At 36.7% G+C, this 22,725-nt stretch overlaps 1 pseudogene; it reads left to right on the top strand.

Moving 5' to 3' along the window:
- LOC108717418 overlaps positions 1-22,725 on the top strand; it is a 111,943-nt pseudogene that overhangs the window by 67,088 nt on the left and 22,130 nt on the right.

The following is a 22,725-nucleotide window of genomic DNA, read 5'->3' on the forward strand; positions in this document are numbered from 1 at the left end:
AAAACATTGTATCATAAGTCGGATATGTTTTAGTTTGGAATATGGGTATTTCTTCACTGTAAGGCATAAAAACGTAGATTCCCAGTTGTTAGATCAAGTATGCTCTGTGTCTCTAGTCTTCCCTTCAAAGTATTCCTTTGCAAGTTTTGGATTTTCAAAGAACAGAGGTTTCCCATTGTCTTTGTCAACAATTTTAAATTTTGCCGGGAATAACAGGGAAAATCTGTATCCAGAATTAAAGAGGGTTGTGCAGATCGATGAGAATTCCTTCCGTTTTGCAGTGACAGATGCAGAGAAATCTTGGAATATCAATATGCGGTTAGTTTCAAATAGAATATTCTTCGTCTTCCTGTAAGCAGAGAGAATGTTAATTTTATCTGTGTAATTGAGGAGCTTGAATATGACTTGTCTTGGTTTTTTAGTTTCTGCGGTTATTGGAGGGCCGATTCTGTGGAATCTTTCAATCAAGAAATGTGATTGGTCCTCTTCCATTTTCAAGAGAGACGGAAGGGTGGAGTGAAGAAATGTGTCTAGTTCAGTCCCTTTGATCAATTCTGGGATGCCGATTATACAGAGATTATTCCTTCTGCTCCTGTTTTCTAAGTCGTCTACTTTATCGGCTAGAATTGTAATTTCCCTTTGTTGTGAGTCAACTAGTAGTTGTGTTTTCTCCAATTCATCCTCCAATGTGCCAATTCTCTGTTCAGCGTCCGTTATTCTCGGATTTTGGCTAGTGATTTGTTGAAGCACTTCTGTCACTGACTCCTTTATAGTGTCCAATTTTTTATCCAGCCAGGGACCCAGTATTTTCATCAGGTCTTCCGCTTGGTTTGGTTCCGTTTCAGAGTCTGTTGGGTCAGCTTCTGGAGCTGCCTTTTTGGCTTTTGATTTTGTTTGTTTTTGTGATTTTGTGTTTGAGTGACCTAGATATTTGTCCATGGTTGATTCAGTTTCAGAGTCTGTTGGGTCAGCTTCTTGAGTTGTCTTTTTGACCTTAGACTTTGTTTGTTTTTGTGATTTTGCAGTTGAATGGCCTAGATATTTGTCCATGGTTGGTAATGGATAGCCGTTGGATGGATAGATATGTTGGAACACCAATGGGTCTATTTTTGAATAGATTAATGTAGGAAAGAATTATCTTTGTTTATATAGATTGGGATGTTCGTCTCCTCTTTGTGGGCAATTTGTGAAAGTTCAGTCCATTATGGTCCCATTACAAACAATGGGTATAGTTGTGCGGCATTTTGGTTGTTTATTGTCCCAGATGTATATGGCGTCGGTACAAGACGTAGTCTCGTGCAGCTATATATAGCAGTGAGTAGATGAAGTTATATATATGGATTTATAGTCCGTGTGGTGTATGTGAAGCCAGGTTTTGTAGTTTGGTATGAGGTTGAAAAAGTCTAATGCCGGCTGTGGCAATCGTATAGCGAATTTATATGACCTGAATTGCAATGCGCAATTAGAAATCAGATCAACAAATTGCATGAGAAAACTGTGTTTGAGGTAGCTCAGTCAATGTATCGGTTTAGTAGGCTCTGTAGTCTGAGCAGCAATTATAGACCAGGTCATCAAATCGTGCTGAGAACCCGTGTGTGAGATAGCCCTGGCAGTTATGGGCACGGTAGATGCTGTATTGGCCATGTGTTAATGCAATTCGTGGCACAGTAGGACCAAAGGTCAGTTAGTATCCTTTTGGTCGATATATGTTCGATACTGTCCGATGTACCGGATAGAGATGCGTGCCCAGTCCTAAAATAGGTTGTTAAGTCCTTGGGGCTGTGTATCCCGCCCTCCCTTAACTGGGTGCCACCAAGTAAAATGGGATTGGGTGTAAACACACCTACTGAACAATGTTGCGGTGGATCAGTTGTTTGTGGCAATTTGGTTCGGGTCCACGGGGTGAACACACTAGTGTGGGCATGTTAAAGTTGTAGTTGGAGGAGTAGTCAAACAAGCTGCGTATATTTTTCTCGTGCGGGTTCGCACAAACAAAGCACATCCGGTAAGGCCCAATTGGTGCGTCGGGTAGAGGGTTCGTATAGGCCCTTGTATGATGCGCCTCACACGCCGTTAAGTGAGCAGGGATCAGTTCGGTTGCTCAAGCAATAATTGTCGGATACAATCCTGTGCCCTGGTAAGGTAATCGCGCCTCGTTCCGGAGTGGATTATGTTCCGGTGCGCACTTCCAGTTGCTAGTAAACCCGGTAGGGCCTAAGATTTGGTGCACCCCGCCTTCCCGTAACCGGTTGTCGCCTAAAATATGGGGATCGGGTGTTGACACTCTTACCGATCTACACTTTTGAGAAGTCTGATAATTAGGGCGATCCGGTTCGGGTCCACGAGGTGGGCTCACTAAGTGTGCGTTGACTCCCAGGAAATGCAATGGAGGGATGAGCCAAATAGTTGTTGCTGGATATTCTCCTCACTATCGTGATGTTAGAGGTAGAGATTTTTGTATTTGCCGTGTGTTTAGTGGCTGTGATGGCACTTGATAGTAATCTCTCCTCAGGAGCTCTTCTAAAATGCGGCCATCTATGGGTCTGTCCCCCGGAAGTCAATCTGTTATCCACTATTTAACCTGTGCCTTATAGCTTTATTTTAATTTCCCCATTGCTACACAGCAGCTTGTTTATATGAACTATAGTAGTGTTTCTGAAGCAAACAGATCAGTTTTACCAGTGCAGGACAACAGTACATCATATTTTCATTACTTAAAAGCACTTTAATTTTTGGTGTTACTGTTCCTTTAAGTGACTTGTTTGACATATATCTTAGTTAAGGGATTCTATTCAATGAGAAATATGTATCTCCAATTTCAAATGGTGGTTTCACAGATATTTTTTTCTGATCAGATTGAGTCTGGCCCAGTGTTGTTTATGCATTTCTGGGGCTGATAGGGAAATGGAAATGACAGGTTTTAATGTTGATTAGAAAAACGTGCAAAGGTTGAATTACTTACTATACAATACGCTATTCTGGCTTTGATTATTTACTTTACATTTATGGAAATCTGATATAAACATATCCTCTTTGTTGCTTATGTTTTCTATAGCTGCTAAACAAAGTGCAAGTTAATTTGACAGGCTTCATAGTAGAATGCCTTAGGAAAAAGCTTTTCAAAGACAAAAAAAATATCAGCTTATATGATCAGCTATATGTAAATGGTATTTTTTATAACAGGTCATGCACCTGATCACACAGGGGGAAAAAAAAATAGAACATGTCTTGTTATGTCTTATTTGGACATATCATTTTTCAGTGAAGAATAATTAACCCTTTGACATGGGAATGGGTCCATACAGTATACTATTTGCATACCAATAAACTTTTATGAACATGGAACAGACTTAATTGAGCTAGCTTCCTCCAAAAAAAATTACTACTTTCTATGTGTTATCTATTTCTACCTAAGAGAGTGTTCTAAACCGGACTGTGGTTTTCGAGCATGAGGCAAGAATACATATATTGTGAAAAATGAGTATAGAGGTAGTCAGTGTCTTAACCAATCTTACTACTTGTTGTGTAAAAGTATTAAGCAATCCTCCATGATCTAATTTCTTTAAAAGAAAAAAAAACGAGTTGTTTACCAGAACAATCCTTTTTTACTACTCTTTCTTTCATGTGTATATTTTCTTCTGCTGTGTCTTTATTTACCACAATTGCAATGCATTAGAACATAGTAAAAAACTTTTTCAAAAATAATGTTTGCAGTGTAATGCAGTTAAATAGCAGTACATGTCTGAAAGCAGATGCTTGCCATGAGTTGCTTTCCATTAACAGCAATGGAAATCATATTTAAAAATTGTCATCCAGAAATATTCAAGTGTTTTCATGAGGCATTGTACAGCAAAGGATACCTGATAGCTATACCATAGTATTACAAAGACAAAGTGTCAATTCTGCATTCTTGTCAGTATTCACTTTGAGAAAAGTCTCTATTATGCCACTAATATATATAGTACTGAAGTAACAAAAGTTATTTATATTTGCATGCTTGGCTTGGGTTAACACATGAATGCATGGCCTACAAAAAGTATATATATATATATATATATATATATATATATATATATATATATATATATATATATATATATATATATATATATATATATATATATATATATATATACTTCCCCAAACTCCCAGCACTCACGATAAATATCCTCTCCTTGCCTGGGTGCATGCCTCATGAAACTTCATACGATCCTCTCCAGAAGAAGCCGCACTACTCAGGACTTATTGTAAAGTAATAGATTTATTGAACACACTAACGTTTCGGCTGCAACATCAGCTTTTTTTGACAAAGGCTGATGTTGCAGCCGAAACGTTAGTGTGTTCAATAAATCTATTACTTTACAATAAGTCCTGAGTAGTGTGGCTTCTTCTGGAGAGGATTATATATATATATATATATATATACAGTATATATATATATATATATATATATATATATATATATATATATATATATATATATATACTAGTAATGAAGATGAGCACTCCAATGTTTCATTAGGGAAGATTTATTCCACTGTGCATATCACCAACGTATCTGTCCACTTTTGGACCTTTATCAAGGATATTGTGCAAGTGTTACATGTGGGTTTAAATACCCAATACTCAAAAAAAGAGGGTGTGCTCTAGTGACATCATCATTTGCTTCCAACAATTAACCAATGGCATTGTATTTTCAATCAACATCTTTCACATTATGATACTAGGGGGCAGATTTATCAAGGGTCGAATTTGGAGGGTTAAAAAACCCTTGAAGTAAAATCCTTCGAATTCGAATATCGAATTTGAAGGAGTTTAGCGCAAAAGGTTAGATCGAACGATCGAATAAAAATTGTTCGATCGAACGATAATGTCCTTCGAATCGAACGATTCGACCGATTTTAAGTGATCAATCGAAAGATTTTTATTCAATTATAAAAAGTGCCCAAAACCTATCTACAATGTCCCCATAGTCTAGCATTCAACTCGGTAGCTTTTATTTGGCGAAGTATTGAGTCGAAGGATTTTTTAAAGAGACAGTACTTCAATTATCGAATGGTCTAATGGTCAAACGATTTTTACTTCGAATCGTAGGAATCATTCGATTCGATCGAATTCGATCTAATTTGACCAATTCGATGGTCGAAGTACCCAAAAAATTACTTTGAATTTCAAATATTTTTGCATTCAAACTATTCACTCGAGCTTAGTAAATCTGCCCATAAGTGTACATTTCTTATGCTCTTAGTGAACTTACTATTATCCCATATGTTAAAAAGTCCAGTGTTAGAATATAAGTCCAAAGTTGTGAAAGTTAATTTTGTGTGAAAATCCATTTTGAGTAGTTTTGTGCAGGGTACCTATAGAATAAAATCAGCATTTTTACTTTGTTTCTGTTTCGACCAAAAAATAAAAATATATTCCAATATACTGCATGTCTCTGCATATTTATTTTCATTCTATAGGAAATCGCCTTGATACTGTACAGCTAAATGGTTTCCTAGGCCAGGAAACAATTCAAGATCAACTGTTTGTTTAAACCCCTAGGGGTTACACAGTCAAGCTGATGGATCCAATACGCTTCTCTTTGTAATAGCATCTTATTCTAATCACCTCCCCGTATTGGCTTGGATATTTGCTCTTTCAGCATGCACCTAAATGCTGCAGGGTCATGCCTTGCTTGTGCCCAGTGCCTTGCTACCGCCTGTTGAGCAATATCCTGTTTTTTGTCCTGTAATTTTGAGGCCCTTTCCGGATCCATTGCTGCCCATATGCTAGACCTGTGCATGCCAATACGTTCCTTTAATTGCCTTATGGTTTTACCGCAATACAGCAGGCCACAGGAACATTTAATAATGTAAATTACCATGGAAGTTGTACAGGTCATTCTCTGTTTGATCGGGTATTTCTTGTCCGTGTATGGGTGTATAAATTCTGAGCCTAGTATAAGACTATTACACGTAACACAGCCCGTGCATTTGAACACTCCCATTTTTGCCGATAAAAAATGTGTTGCAGCCACTTTTTTCTATTTATCCACCGGATCAGTAGGGCCTATTAACTCATTCAGGTTTCTGCCACTTGTGTAACCAAACCTAGGCCGTGTTAGCCTTTTAAGGGATGAATCATCATCAGTGGTCAGTAAGGGCCAATGTTTTAACACATTTTGGTTCACATCTTTACTATATGGACTGTATCTACTCATATAGTAGATACTGGTATCTGCTCGTTCCTTCTTCTTTGGATTTTCACCTTTGAGCAGTACCTCATCCCGTTTTAAGAGGCGTGCCCATGTAGTTGCCTCATCCACTAAACCCTTGGGATAGCCCCTCTTTAGAAATTTGTCTCCCATTTCAATACGATCCTGCTCTCTTCTCTGGGGGTCACTGTCTATTCTGACCACTCTCAACATCTGAGATTTTGGAATGTAATCTAAAAGTTGTTTAGGATGGTGGCTGTGGTAGTGCAATATGGTGTTTCTATCTGTTTTCTTAGTATACAGGGATGTGTTTAGCTTGTTTAAGCCCTTTGATATTAATATGTCCAAATATTACATCTCTGATATACCAAATTTTATAGTAAGCCTTACTGGGACCTCCTTTGAGTTCAAAACAAATTCAATCGGGGGCCCTTCGTAGTTCTCATTTTCAGACAACAATTTTCTCACAGCCTCTATACCTGCCTCATGTGGGATGCAGGTATAGAGCTTTGTACATCCATGGTGCATGCTTTCCAATGGTAGATTAATACTCTGAATCATTTTCAAAAAATCATTTGTATTTGCAGGGCTGCAGCAGTGTATCTACATAATTGGCTATGCCCTCATTTAGCGAGCCATTTGAGGATATTATGGGATGACCAGGAGGTCTTTGTAAATTTTTATGAACCTTTGGTAAGGTATAAAACACTGGAATAATTGGCTCCTTGGGTAAAAAATATTCAAACTCAGTTTTCAGTGGGGTTAAATGTCAATCTGCCATAATTACTCACATCAGACAATTTATCTAGTATTTCATTTTTGTAATAGTCATAATCCATTATAACCAACTCCCTGCCTTTAACGGCAGTATGTACGATTATGTCCTTGTTAGCTCTTAGGGTTTTTATTGCCGTCTTCTCTAGCGGTGGTAAATTTCCCCTCCATTTGCGTTTATTACGATACCATGATAGCAGAGACATGCAGTATATTGGAATATATTTTTATTTTTTGGTCGAAACAGAAATGATGTAGAAATGCTGAAACTTTTTTTTTATGATTGTGTTCTATAGGTACCCTGCACAAAACGGCACAAAATGAACTTTCACAACTTAGGACTTATTTTCTAACACTGGACTTTTTAACAAATGGGATAATAGTAAGTTCACTAAGACCATAAGAAATGTATAGAATAAGAATAGAAAATAAAAGAATAAAAAATACTTCGAATTTCGAATGTTTTTTTTGGCTACTTCGACCATCAAATGGGCTACTTCGACCTTCGACTTCGACTTCGAATCGAACGATTCGAACTAAAAATCTTTGACTGTTCGACAGTCGATAGTCAAAGTACTGTCTCTTTAAAAAAAACTTCGACCCCCTAGTTTGCCACCTAAAACCTACCGAAGTCAATGTTAGCCTATGGGGAAGGTACATTAAATAGTTTTAAAAAGGGGTTGGATGGCTTTTTTAGCAAGTGGGGAATACAGGGTTATGGAAGATAGTTCATAGTACTAGTCCTATTTTGGAGTCAGGAAGGAATTTTTTGCCCCCTCTGAGGCAAATTGGAGAGGCTTCAAATGGATTTTTTTGCCTTTCTCTGGATCAAGTAGCAGTTAGGAAGGTTAGAAAAAGTTAAAAGGTTGAACTAACTTACTATGTTACTATGTATAAAGTGACATGGCCTGATGTAACAATTAAAGATCAAACAATTGTAACTGTTTAAGATAAGCAAGTCTCTTAGGACTCCCAGCTTATACTCGAGTCAGTGGGCAGTAGCTGAGATTGCACTCCAAGGTGGGGGGGGGGCATCCAATTGACCTTAATATTATCAAGTACCAGGGCACCCTTACAGGTAATAAGCCGTTGGAGTCACCTTGTGGAGGCACTGTTAGAAATTAGGTTACAGTCTGGGATGGATACTTCACTCTAGTCCCACATATTGTTTCCCAAGGGTAACCAAATCGAAATTATCTGCAGATCTAGATCCAGGTAGTCAATGGCATGTACAGTAAGTGTAAAAGAAAGGGGAATTAAAGTTAAAAGTAAAAGGATCAATAACAGAGGACAGGGAGAGAAATCAATGCTATACGACATGTCAAATGTATAAGTGGCAACAAATGTTGCCATACTGCTCAACCGTGTTGCAATAATGCAGTTTCTTTTTGGTCAAGTTAGCATAGAAATAGACATTGATACATTTAATTCAATGGGAAGGGTATAATAAGCACGGAGTGGACAAGTAAACAATCTGTGCATAGTCATGCTCCAGTGTCTATAAGTATTAGATAAAGGCAGGCACATGAAAAGAACGTATTTTATAAAGCAACCCAGAGGCAGAGTCTCCTTTAATCCACGGGGGGGGGGGCATTATCCAAGCAATATATCCATTTTGATTCACGTCTTAGTAAGGCTAAGTCTCTATTGCCACCTTTCAGCAATGGGGGTTGGAAGTTTATCGCCATGCAGCGGAATGTGAGCAATCAGTGTCCCAATTGAAGAAAATGCCTGGCCACAGGTTGTTTGGCTGTGTTCTCTTTCAGTGCATTGGTAATAGCTGATCTGTGGTTCGCTATTCTGTCTCGCAATGGAATATTAGCTTTGCCAACGTAGTACAGCCCACATAGGCAGGTGATTATGTATACCACATATGATGTAGTGCAGGTAAGTCTATGTTGTATTTTTGCGTTTACCAGTGTGTGGGTGAGGAAAATCCTTTCCGGTAAGCATGGACCTACATGTTGTGCAATCGGATAGCGGTAGCAACCCAACCTCTGCTGTTCACTAAATTGTGATTCTAGCTCTGACCAAGGATTATTTTAGATTTGAGAACACACAGACATGGGGAGTTCCCTGGCACCCTCCTATACCAACCTATTTAGGTCACAATATGAACCAGAAAACCTTATTGGGAAGGCCACTGATAAGCATATCTCCGCTACATTAATGACCTATTAATAATTTGGGGAGGAGATGCTACAACACTTACTGGGTTCTGATGGACTAAATACCCTCAACACCCCGATAACACTAACTTTAAATTATGATGACTTGGATTCAGCGGGATTATATCCTGTATTCAGTGTATACCGAATACAAATATATATACAGGTATGGGACCTGTTATGCAGAATGCTCAGGATACAGATCTTTCTGTAATTTGGCTCTTAGTCCCTTAACTCTACTAGAAAATTATGTATACATTAAACACAATAAGCTGTCTTCTAATAAAGATTAATTATCTTATTTTTGGATCAAGTACAAGTTACTGTTTTATTATAACAGAGAAAAAGGAAATCAGTTTTCAAAATTAGTATTTTCTGATTTAAATGTAGTATATGGGAGAAGGGCTTTCCGTAATTCTGGGTAACGGGTTTATGGATAATCCCATGCATATATATGTATGTGTGTATGTATATATATATATATATATATATATATACAGTATATATATATAGTGAATAAAGTACCCTCTCTGGTAAAATATAAGGATATTATAAGTTACCGAGGAGTTTCATGACCATACGGGTCATGAAACTCCGAGGTAACTTCTAATATCCTCATATTTTACAACTGGGGGTAATTTATTTATTATAATACACAAATTTCAGTGAGTCATGTGAAATGACATCAGAACCCACCGTTTATAACTGATTACACAAGAAGTCACCGTTTATAAGGATATCATTTACAAGATATTCATGGCTTTTGTGTATTATATATATATATATATATATATATATATATATATATATATATATATATATATATATATATATATATATATATATATCATACTATATTACTGAGATAGAGACACAATTGGCAGATCGAGATGTATATGAAAAGTTGAATTGTGATCCTTTGCCATCCATTCAAAGAAGGATCAAATGTTTTCTGCATGAAATGGTTAATGATGGTGTTATTACTGCAAATTCACAAAATATCTAACAGTGCTCAATCCTAAAGCCCCAAAGATATATACCCTACCTAAAATCCACAAGGACCCAGTGTGCCCACCGGGTCGCCCAATAGTTTCCTTTATAGATTCAATCCAATGGCCATTATGTTGAACAAGGTCCTGGGTCCATTGATCCGGGAAGTCCCCTCATATATTAAAGATATAGGTAACTTTTTGGAAAAACTTAGGCCGCTGGCCACAGAAATAAAACAGGGTACTCTACTGGTCACATTTGATGTGGCCAGTTTATACACATCGATACCCCATGGTGAGGGGGGTATTCAGTCCCTCACCTATTCATATTGCAGTTTCTCATTCAAACCACTGCCTGGTTGCTAGAGTAAATAGAACCCTAGTATTGATATAGCTGCTAAAATAACAAACTGGAAATAGCAAAATAACTAAAAAAAAACCATAATAAATAAAAATATAGATCATATTAATTTTTTTTTAGAATATCAATTTCTATATCATATTAAAGTTAATTTGAAGGTGAACTACCCCTTTAATTATAGTATAAGCACATGCAATAGAGCTCTGCTCTTCTGGGTAGGTTTTTCAACAAATGTTGGAACATTATTGATGGGGTTTGTTTTTATTTAGCCACAGGAGCATTAGTGAAGTTGTTACTAATGTTGATGATCAGGCCTGGATAACAGTCAGTGTTCCTATTGTATGTATGTTTTATATTAGGATATACAGCGCTATACAGTGTAATCTGCAGGTGTTTAGTTTGGTGGAGCTCTGGACTCTTTGCTAGTGTCGTGGAAGTTCACATACTGAGACCACTTAAGGTGAAATGATAAAGTTTATTTGACACAAGCTCCATGGATTCGGAACTCACTATGGGGCAAATTTACTAAGGGGGAGTGGCTAATGTTAGCTAAAAATTCGCCAGCATGACGTCATTTTGTTACTTTACTAACGGGCGCTGGCGTAAATTCGCTAGCACCCTTACGCCAGGCGAAGTTTCGCTATGGCAAAGGGACCTAACTACGCTATTTCACTAACTTGCGCATTTTACTGAACGTTACCTTTGCGCCAGACTTGCCTTTGCCACTTCAAACCAGGCGAAGTGCAATAGAGTAGAAAGGGCTTGGTCCAAAAAAAGTTTACATTTTTTCCAAGTCCCAAAAAACGCTGGCGTCTTTTACTTTTTTTAGGGTGATAGGCTGAAAAAGATCGTAAATTTTTTTTGAGGTACACTCCGAACCCCCTACATTTCCTAACATATGGCACCTAAGCTATACAGTGGGCACATGTATAGGGCAAAATAAGAACTCTATTTTTTTTTATTAAGCTTTCCCAGGCTTGTGTAGTGTAATGTATTTGCTGCTACATATATGTCCATTGTATTTTAACTTGGTGCCGTATGCAAATTAAGCATCCCTAGCGTAACTTTGCTTTGCTGGACAAATTAACGCTAGCGCAACTTCGCTACCTTTCGCTACCTTTCGCTACCTTTCGCCTCCCTGAGCGCAACTTCGGATTTTAGTGAATTAGCGGCACCCTGGTGAAAATTCACCTGGCGAAGTGCGGCGAAGCCAACGCTGGCACAATTTCGAAGGTAAGTAAATTTGCCCCAAAGAGTCAGAATCCTGAATAAAGAAATCACTGAGTTTTCATAAACTTGGCATAAGAACTTAAAAGGCATAAAAGGGCTTTGCCATTGATAGAGCATAGAGCTATCACTTCACAGCACAGAAAAACAAAAAATTGCACATGTAACCAATGAGATGGTTCTTCCACAAGGTCAAGGTGATAATGACTAAGCTAGCTTGATAACAGAATTCATCCAAGTCAGGGGGCTACTGTGGGTATCTGTATACACACCATTGTATTCTTTCTCACTAGCCAGTTCTTTGCCTTTCTATTTGCACATAACTTTATGCATTAGGCCTGGGACATTGTCATGTTGAAATATGAAAGGACCTTCCCCCAAACTGTTGAAATAAAGTTAAAAAAAATGTGAAATCACACATTGAGGCAGGTAACATTCTCCTGGCATCTCTCAAACCGCCATATACATATGGTGAAACATTATTTATCACTCAAGAGAATATAGTTCTTGTTTTTTGAACAGGGCAGTTAGTGGTCAAGGAAGTGTTCACTTAGGGAATTATTTACTAAAGTCCGATATTTGCTGGTCGGACTTTTAAAGGGGAAAACACATTTTTTTCTGAGAAAAAAAAATCATATTTTAAGTGATTTATTAAACCCCAATGGTGTTAAGTCCAAATAAAAAAGTTTCTAAAAACTCCCATCAACTCCCGTACACTATAAATTTGAAAAAAATGACCAATCAAAATTTATTTAAAAAATTAAATTTTTTAAAAAATGGGTGAATAGGATGAAGCTGCAAAGGGACAGCACATGATACATTTCATAATTCGAAATTTCTAATTTTTTTTAAATTCGAATTTGGACTATTCCCTAGTCAAATTACACTAAAATAAACTCAAAATTCTAATTAAAATTTTCAATTCAACCCTTGATAAATCTGCCCCTATATACATGCTGTATATTATGCTGTATACATAAATACCATTTAATATAAATGCACAAAATCCATAATTGTTGGATTTGGATCAATACTGATTTGGCCAAATACTGAATCCAAACCCTTGTTTATGTATTCAAATTTAAGCTAAATATTGCATAATCTATGAACCAAGTATTGTCATTGTTCAGAGCTTTGAAAAGACAGCACTGAGTGTTCATCTGACCCAAATCTGGGCCCTAAAAGGTAAAAAAAACTAGTTGCTTAGAGGGATTTTAAATAGATATTGTAATTGATTCATAGGGATATGGGGTAATTATAGAAATACACTCTACTACCTATAGTAGTGGTTACATGTCATAATTGGACATAATTGCTGTCACCCACTGTAACAAAGGAGACTCTTGGAGTAATAAAGGGTTATTTAGAAGACAATAAATCTCAATCTTTTCAGCTTGCTTATATAGAAAGGTGCTTTTGCAATTCACTCTTTATCTTTTTTTTTAAAAAATGCATTGATCTTGCATATAGTATTGAAAAGCTACTGTTTATCAAGCAACATTCTTTTTTTCCAAATAAATACTGTGAAAGAAAATGTATACTATATATCTGCATTTTTTAACCCTTTTCTTGACTTTTTTACACCACACTCAAATATAATGGTTCCAGGACTACAAAGTTCTCAGCTGTTAACTCAGATAAGTGCCAGTTCTTATGGTGAGTGTATTTTCTATTGAATAAACATGAATTCTTAAAATAATTCTTTACTTGCTTTTGCACATTATACTAGAATAATATAAAGATCTAGTGTAATTACATTTTTTTAAAACTCCAATCGAAACTGGACAGGTGGCAGCCCTAGCTCTGGCTACTGTTCAAAGTGAACACGCATCTTAATAATCAGTAAGGTTTGCTTTGACTTTTGTTAATTAGATATGCATTAGTGTGACTGGAGACTGCCGTACTCTATTATCTTACTGACGATCCATTCAATAAGATAAGTATTATCTCTGCATTTTATGTAGGGACAGTTTTTTCAAAGCATTCAGTTGCTCTCAGTATTACTAAACAGTATGTCTTGACAAGTTTTTTTATGATCTAAATAATTTTAAGAAAATACCACTGTACTGTAGCTAGGCATCCAGCACTATTTTTTTCATGTATTTAAAGTGCTTAAAAGTCTCTTGACAAAAGTTTCAACCAAATACAAATCTTGCAAAAAGTGCTGGGATTATAATTATTATTATTATTAGCATTATTATTATGATAAACATATTGTAAAGAACCAACATATTCCACAGCACTGCACGGGGTTATTTACTAAAGTCCAATGTATTTGTGGTTGGACTTTTAAAGGCAGAAGCACCAAAAAAAAAAACCACTAGTTTTATTTTTTAATTTTATTATTTTTTATTAAACATCGACAGTGTTAAAAGTCCAAATAAAATAGTTCTCCAACTCAAACCTGCCAAGATCATGTGAAAGTCAATGGCATATGTCATGACATTTTGAAGATATCCTGATCTGCGCTGGGTTTTGTACAATAGAAAGGTTTCGTAGTTATCAGGCAATAACCTGAAAAAGCTGCAGTTTTCGAGACATGAAATGTGGAAAAAAAATTACATGATCCAAAAAATTCACATGATTTGGATGTTTTGTGACTTTATTGAGTCTTTTCCCGCACAAGAAATTTTATTAAACAACAATAGTGTTAAAAGTCTGAATAAAAAAGGAAGGATTTTAATCCATCGATCGAAGGATTATCCTTCGATCAGAAAATTGTTAGCAAGCCTATGGGGACCGTCAAACGATTTTTAGTTTGAATCGTTCGATTCGAAGTCGAAGGTCATAGTCGAAGGTCGAAGTAGCCAATTTGATGGTCGAAATAGCCAAAAAAACCATTCGAAATTCAAACTATTTTTCCTCTATTCCTTCACTCGAACTTAGTGAATGGGCCCTGAAATGTGGAAAAAAATTCACATGATCCAAAAAATTCACATGATTTGGATGTTTTTGTAATTTTATTGAGTCTTTTCCCGCACAAGAAATTTTCGTGAAAATGTATTGATAAATAGGGGATAGTCCCTGTACTACTACCCAATTACATTAATGTTTGTTACCAAAATATAGGAATTGTTTCACCATGCTCTACAAACCTTTTTGACAGAATTGTAAGGGTCAGCAAGCCATAGAAAATGTATACTTGGTAGTAAACATTCTCTGGAAGGTCAGACCTTCATACAGGTTTTTTAAAAGCTTCAAATAACCCAGTACTTTGCTCAAGTTACATGATAAATTCAGAAGTCATATGTGAGATAAGTATGGATTTGTATATACAAGTTACTGTGTCCTAGCTGATTTTGTCTTTATTTGATAAATTGGCTTGTGGGATAAAACAACTGGATGTTGTGTGAGCACAAATAGACAAATAGCACCTGGCTATTTTTTCAACCAATGGGCCAAACAACTATATAGGAACACAAGTGATTTATGAGGCTCCTTTCACTTCTCTCAGAACTGTCAGTTCTACCAGGACTAACAGACTACCAAGGTGAAAAATACCTAAAGATGGCTGTGCTATAAGGTCATTTTTTGCCAAGATGAATTATAGGACATGGATACTAAAGTCATGACAATCATTATGGATTTAATGTCCTTTTAAGTTATCTCAGCACAGGATACTTGGTTGGGAAGGGGTGCGCTGCCATTTTCTTTTGCTTCCTTGTATTCATTGCTGGGGTCTGGAGTGGGCACCATTGCACTGCTGTTCTGCACTTGTTCCTAACCAAAGCCTATGTAAAGAATTTCTGAGAGATTGAGAAAAATAGTAGTGGAGCCATCTGCACACAAATACCACAGGCTGCTTTTTTATTTTTTTTATAGAAAACCATTGATTTTCTTGTCCTTTAACCAATCTTTGTATAGACAGCAAACATGAACTATTCTCTTAAACTTTACAGCAGAATTGTAGTTATGAGTAGTACCGATGCTATCTTTCAATACAGTTTATGAAAAAAACTAGGACATTTCCCTACTATGTATTTGCAATTTAGGGCTCTGTTCAGTTGACCACCCTTGCAATAATGACATGTAATTTACATTCAAGCCAGCGGTAAGGCAGGGAAGGCAGTTCAGGGCGATTAGTCGCCCCGAAGAAGAGGAGATTTGTAGCTTGGCGTCTAATATCCCGGAATCTGCCCGTGTGTCTCTGCCCTAAACACACACCATAACCATAGGGGGTGCCAAACAAAGAAGCACCCACATCGAATGTGTTTTCTAGTGGATTTACTGGTACAAAGGTATATCATATGGTATCTTTTTATTTCCACTCCTGCTTTTTTTTTCTTTTAAAGGCAGTCTAGGTTACCGTTTGTTGTAGCAAAGCTCTGGGGTGTTAATATTGTTGACAATGTGAAGTAGCCCAAGATCAATAGGAGAATCGTGTCAGGTGTCTGTTATTTAAGAAGGCAAGATTTGAAAGCTAACCCTTCTACAAGATCAGTCTTGTAAACTATGAGCTCAGCAAAACTTGGCCTTGAAAACCTTTTTACTATATGTTTTCATGATATAAACCTGTTTTTAACATGAGCCAAATAATGATGGCTTGTATTACAATGTATTTTGCTTATTGTTTGACACAAAAATATTTTCCTTTAATGTTTTTAAACATTTTAATTAGGAAAGGACTCAGCCCTGTCATTGTGGGGGTCCCAGAAGTGTAGTGGGGCACAATGGGTCCCTGATTGATTTTCAGTTCATATATTTATAAGTCTACAAACGGCTCAAAAATGTGAAGTTTTTTGGTCACAGCAACATCTAGTTATACCAATTAGTTATTCATTATGCTCAAGACATGGGGTTTATCAGATAACGGATCTTTCTGTAATTTAGATCACAGTACATTATTATATACCGAATACATGATGTATGTATGTGTGTTTATTTGGCTTGTTAGCAAGCTCATAAAAAGCTCAGATACTACAGATACTTCTTCCCTGTAAAGAAGTAACAGGGACAGGTCAAACCCACTTAGTGAACATGTAACCCATTATGTAATGAAACTTTGTATTTTAGGAAGAAATTGCAGAATGGAATCTATTAACTGGGATTCAGTGTCTTTCTGTAATTGGGATCAGGAAACCCATAGCTATTAAAAGCAATTAAATGTTAAAACCCAGTAGGAGTATCTTGCTTCAAAATAGTCTTGCTTAGCCTTCAAATACATGACATACGAGTTGGTTGCTTAAATTGGTCTATGCGGAAAATTCCATAACTATATTTCGTAGTTTTCTGGATAGTGGGTTTAAATGCAACGCATCTGTATTTTATTTAATGTAAGTTGTGTGTGTGGGGATTTCCGTCCTTTTCCTAAGAAACTGGAGTGTATATTCTGCAATTGGCTAAATGGCTGTCAGGGGGCCTATCGGCTCCCAGCGGGAGAGTCAGGAACAAGGAGGAAGCCTTTAGGGGTCAAAGTTCAGGTTCAAGGTACCAACAAGGGTTAGGCAGATTCAAGGTCAAAGTCCAGGCAGGGGTTCAAAGGCAGGCAGAAAGGATCAGAATCAGAGTCCAGGCAGGGGTTCAAAGTCCAGAATATAACAACAATAAAGCACCCACGAACGCAACATAACACTTCCTATAATTGGGCAGCGTCTAGATGGCCAGGGCGCCGTTTTATTCCGAATTTGGCGCCATTGGTGACGTCATCGCGTCAATGACGTCACGCTGACGTCATTGCGTTTCTGACAATGGCACTGCCAATCTACCCCCTTCCCTCAAAATATCTTCAGAGTGGCCTGGTGAACATCGCCAACCCTAAATAGAGACATCCACCCACTGTTGTTCTCATGCCTTCTTGTGTTCGGAGCTCCCTATCAACTCTCAGATAGGAGCAGCTAATGATGGGGGATTACTATACTCTAGGATTCCCAACCTTTTATACCCATGAGCCACATTTAAATGTAAAAGATGTCAGAGACCAACACAAGCATGAAAAAAGTTCTTCGGGGTTCCAAATATGACCTTTGATTTGCTACTTGGTAGCCCATGTTTGGACTGGCAGCTTATAGGAGACAGTACACCTGGTTTTTACGAAACCAAAACTTGCCTGAAATTCACAAATAATCACTTGCTTTGAGGCCTCTGGGAGCAACATCCAAGGGGTTAGAGAGCAATGTTGCTCCAGAAGAAGCAGACCCTGCCCAACCCTATCCCCCCCCTGTGATTGTGCAATCTGCTTCCTATATAATTACACCACTGTGTATATTAAATTTTAACAACAATATTTTTAATATATATATATATATATATATATATATATATATATATATATATATATATATATATATATATATATATATATATATATATATATATACTTTTAAGCACATTTTCTCTAACCTTCACTTAGAAGGGAAAAATCTGTACCTTGAACTGGGTCAAGAAATCTTCCATGTAGAATAGTTTCCCATGTCTGGTCATATCAGCAGCAAATGTTTCTGTTTACTATTATGAGGGCTAGAAATTGTATATACAGTGATACAGCCCCTGTGGCTCTCCTCACTGATTGTTACCTGCAAGACTTATAGGATTCTGTGTGTTATTGTTAATAAAATCTGAATCATTGATTTTTTATAAGCCTGGTAATTTATGCGTGCAAGTAATATTTTTAAGATAACTTTACTCTTGCTCTCAGTTCATTTGTGTGGGTTTTCTTTGTGAAAGTAAATTCCTTTTTGATTAATATTTGTCAAATTCTAACCAGATCATTCAGAAAGGACATATGTGATATTAGGTGTAATCAGTAGTGTTATAGACTTCTGTTACAGGTAATTATTAACATGTCACTTATTCGTCTTCCCATCTGTTCAGTATGAAAATAATCATCTGGCTAGCACTTTAGGAGAGCCATGGGGATGTGACATCACTGTTTCAGTGGTTCATGTGCTACAGGTGTATTGCCATATTATTTGCAAAGGATTTTCTTTAGTAAAACACACAAAAGTGTTGATTTCATAAAACATGGTCAATATTTGGGACTTACTGGGATTCATAGAGGCACCCTGCCGTATACTTTGAACTCACCCTTAGTAAATATTAGTTCATCTAAATAAATTTTGCTGTAGGTATTTTTCCAAAATAAGGTTATGCTGCAAATTAATTATTGAACTGATAGCCCACTAACACTTTTACTCTTTATAAATAGATTTCCATAGTTCTTTGAATTCACTTTTTTTGTTTTTGCATGTATCTGTTGAGTATAAATTACCAGATTTTCAGTGCTAATGTGGTAAATAATGGTATTGTGTTAAAAGTCACAAAGTTGACACCAGAGGGCAGATTCACTAAAGGGCGAAGTGGCCGACGATAGCCTCAATTCACCAGAGATCCCATCCACAGTGACATCCCCAATTCACTAACAGGCATAGAGGACAATTCGCTAGCGAACAAGACCGTCGCAAACGTTTGTTCACACTCTATCACCAGGTGATAGAGTTTATTTTGCCACCTCAGACCAGGCGAACTGATAAAACGAATCTACACCTTCCTCAATCTTATGTCAGTGACATCATATCCTGTGTGCCGGAAATGCATTAAAGCTATAAAAATGCTGGTGACTTTTCTTTTTTTAAAGTGGGATTGCCATCATAAGTCTGATCTATTAAAGATGTATGTGTGATAAATTTTTTTAAACTAATTTGAGGGCTATGCCACATTTATTTTTTAAGGGTGGGCTTATGTCTCGGACACTAGACGATCTCTTCTGTCTTTATTATGGCTTATTGGACACTTCCAGCATTTGCACAAACATTACTATTGAAGACGTCCATACGACCGCCCTATTCAAATTAATCTAAGCGCAAGAGTGCTAGTGAAGTTTCCATGGCAGAAATTAACACTAGCGAAAGTTCGCTAGTAAACGCCCGCCCAGCCGAAGTAACGCTAGTAAAAATTCGCCAGAGTTCGGCTGCTGAGACTGCTTGAACCCAAACTCACTGAACAGTTATGTTCTTAGTGATCCCCCTTAAAGTCACTGATTAACTCAGAGTAAGAGAGCTGAAAAGCAAAAAGTTGTTTTCAGTTCTGTTCTGTTAGACATCTGCTCATTCCAGCCTTTATAGATTACATTTTTGTCTAACTATATTCAATTTTTTTTTTCATTTTGCACAAACTATCTATTTGCCCAGCTTTTCTTTTTACACTGAACTGTTCCTTAAAAGATACACCTGCAAGTGCAGGCAATCTAAAATGGAGGCAATGGAGGGTATTTATTGATGCAGTTCATTAAAGTGTGTGTGTTTAAACATGCTTCTGTACTTTATTATTATTATTATTATTTTGCTACCTGGCAAGCTGATGATCACACAAGTGCTAAACATTTTTTCCATGTGCTTTTAACCAGTCACATTTCAAAATGAGCTGTTGCAGCAGATGACAGGTTGAACACGTGGAAGTATTATTTGCATTCATATTGGTATTGCTTTTGTACTTCTGCACTGCTGTAAATTATGCAGGATTCAACTGTTCAAAATTTCTCAAATCTGTCCCTTTATAAGAAAGAATATAGTTGCATTCTATCCTTGCTGTTATCTCTATGCAGCCAATCAGAAGCAAGTTTACATGGTAATTAAGCATTATATCACTCTTCAGTGCTATGTTTACTTGATTCCTTCTGGTATGGCAACAGTAATGTATTGATGAGATCTTAATGTTCCAGATGTAATTAAAATTTAAAAAAACATGTCCTCAATGTTCAGTGATCTAAAGCGTTTTTGCCCAAGTTCTACAGTTTAACTAGAACTGGCTTTACTGGCTTTACAGGCCAATTCATTTTTTTATTGTCTTTGATGCGTTTTGTATTGTTGCATCTCCAAGCAGGAATATTATATATTTTTTTTCTCTTAATATTCTCTTCTTTCCAGAATCACCACATAGGCAAACGCTAATCTGATTAATTCTAAGTGAGAGAGCACAAAAAGCTAGTATAACAGCAAACACTGACTTACCCACTTACCCCCCCCCCAAAATATATTTTCAGCTCATTTCCTGGAACATTATATCAAGGAAGTACTGCTGCTTATAATCATTTTGGGATTGTGATGGGAATGATAGATTTCAATAATGTGTTAGTGTGAAAAGGCTTGTTTCATTGGAATACTTTATATAGTACTTGGCCACAAGGTGCATTGGAGTTTAAAGATTTTAGTGACTACAATCGTGGCTATACAACGGATCTGTGCTAAATATCTAGAAGCAGTTGAATTCTAAAACAAAATCATTAAAGGTGTGGTTCTACTTTAAATTATATGTTGGTATGTTATAGAGTGACCAGTTATAAGCAACTTTTCAACTGTCTTCGTTATTTTTTTTTTATAGCTTTAGAATCATTTGCCTTTTTCTGACTCTTTCCAGCTAACAAATGGGGGTCACTGACCCCATCTAAAAATGCTCTGTATGGCAGCAAATGTATTGTTTTATTAGTTTGTTTTGATGAGTAATATTTATATTCAGGGTCTCTCCTACTCATATTCTAGTCTCTTATTCAAATCAATGCATGGATGCTAGGGCAATTTGGACCCTAGCAACAAGAATGCTTGAGAGCTGCTGAATTATAAGCTAAATGACTCAAAAAACTACAAATAATAAAAAATGAAAACCAACTGAGAATTGTCTTGGAATATCACTATCTACATTATACTAAGGGTCAAATTTACTTACCTCCGAAGTTGACTTTGCCGCACTTCGCCACACTTTCGCCAGGCATAGATTCGCCAGGGCTGCACAAATTCACGAAGATCCAAAGTTGCGCACAAGTTACAGATCGTTTGTGAAGTTGCGCTAGCGATGTTACAATCAGCGGTTCGAAGTTACGCTAGCAATTAGAAATTTGCATTTAGCATGCAGTTAAAGTACAAAGGCCGTACATGCAGCAGAAAACACATTACACTACACAAGGCCAGGGAACCTTAATAAATGTATTCTACTGCCCTACACATGTGCCCACAGTATAGTTTAGGTGCCATATGTTATCAAATGTAGTTGTCATGTGATGATCCATTTTTGTCATTGAACTGAATCTGGCACAGTGTTTGCAGTAGTGAATATGTATGAAAGACTGTACATGTGTGTCATACTATACTCGAAAAATGTGTGGCTTGTTTGGTTTTTTTTTCAATAAAGCTGGCAAATAAATCAACACAATGCAAATGTAGGAATGTATTAACTTTGTCATTAAGTTTAATGGGAAAACAAATATTTGCTGTATATATTTATAAATGCCTGTAGGATAAAGATGGATTGAAAGTCTCATAAGAGTTGCATGATTTGCATACTGTGTTATATATCTAGCATGTAAGTAGAATAGGTTTTATTGTTTTTATTTTTATCATTATTCCCTTCCTTGCTAACTTCTTCCTAACCTGGAAAACCCTGACAACGAGATACCTGTACCAGAAACATTCCAATATATATATGTATTTATAAATGCAGTTGCTATGAGGCAGCATGCTGTTAGTGGTAAGTTTTGCAGCACTGAGGTCCAGAGTTTTCTCACTCCAGAACAATATTACAATTAGGATTACAGGTATGGGATTCCTTATCTAGGAACATGTTATCCAGAAGGTTTCCTATTTTCTATATTTTTATCTTATTCCCTGCTTATAACATTGGCATCAACATTTATTTCTAACGGCCAGTTCAGTAAAATACCAACCAGATGACAACCCCCAATGATTCATATGCAAATTAGGGTCTAGTTTGGTTCCAGATGCAGGAAATCCTTTATGAATGTTCTTCATTTGGCAGAAATGAATGTAATTTCTCAAAGCTGCCAAATTTACACATTCTCCAGCTTTGATAAATGCGTCAGTTCTTAAACAATTCTTGGCTGTCAAGTGTTGATAACTATGGAAAAAAGATTTATATGCCTGTCTTCAGGTCCAAATTCTGTGTAAAATGCCTGGGGATTTCTAAAACCCAGGTAGCTCCTGCTGTTCATTAGTCATCATCTCTCTCGAGAAAACTCAACGACAGTAATATCAGGTCATGCCCATTAAATCCTGATTATAC

The sequence above is a fragment of the Xenopus laevis genome, chromosome 5S, assembly GCF_017654675.1.
Source record: "Xenopus laevis strain J_2021 chromosome 5S, Xenopus_laevis_v10.1, whole genome shotgun sequence".
NCBI lineage: Eukaryota > Metazoa > Chordata > Amphibia > Anura > Pipidae > Xenopus > Xenopus laevis.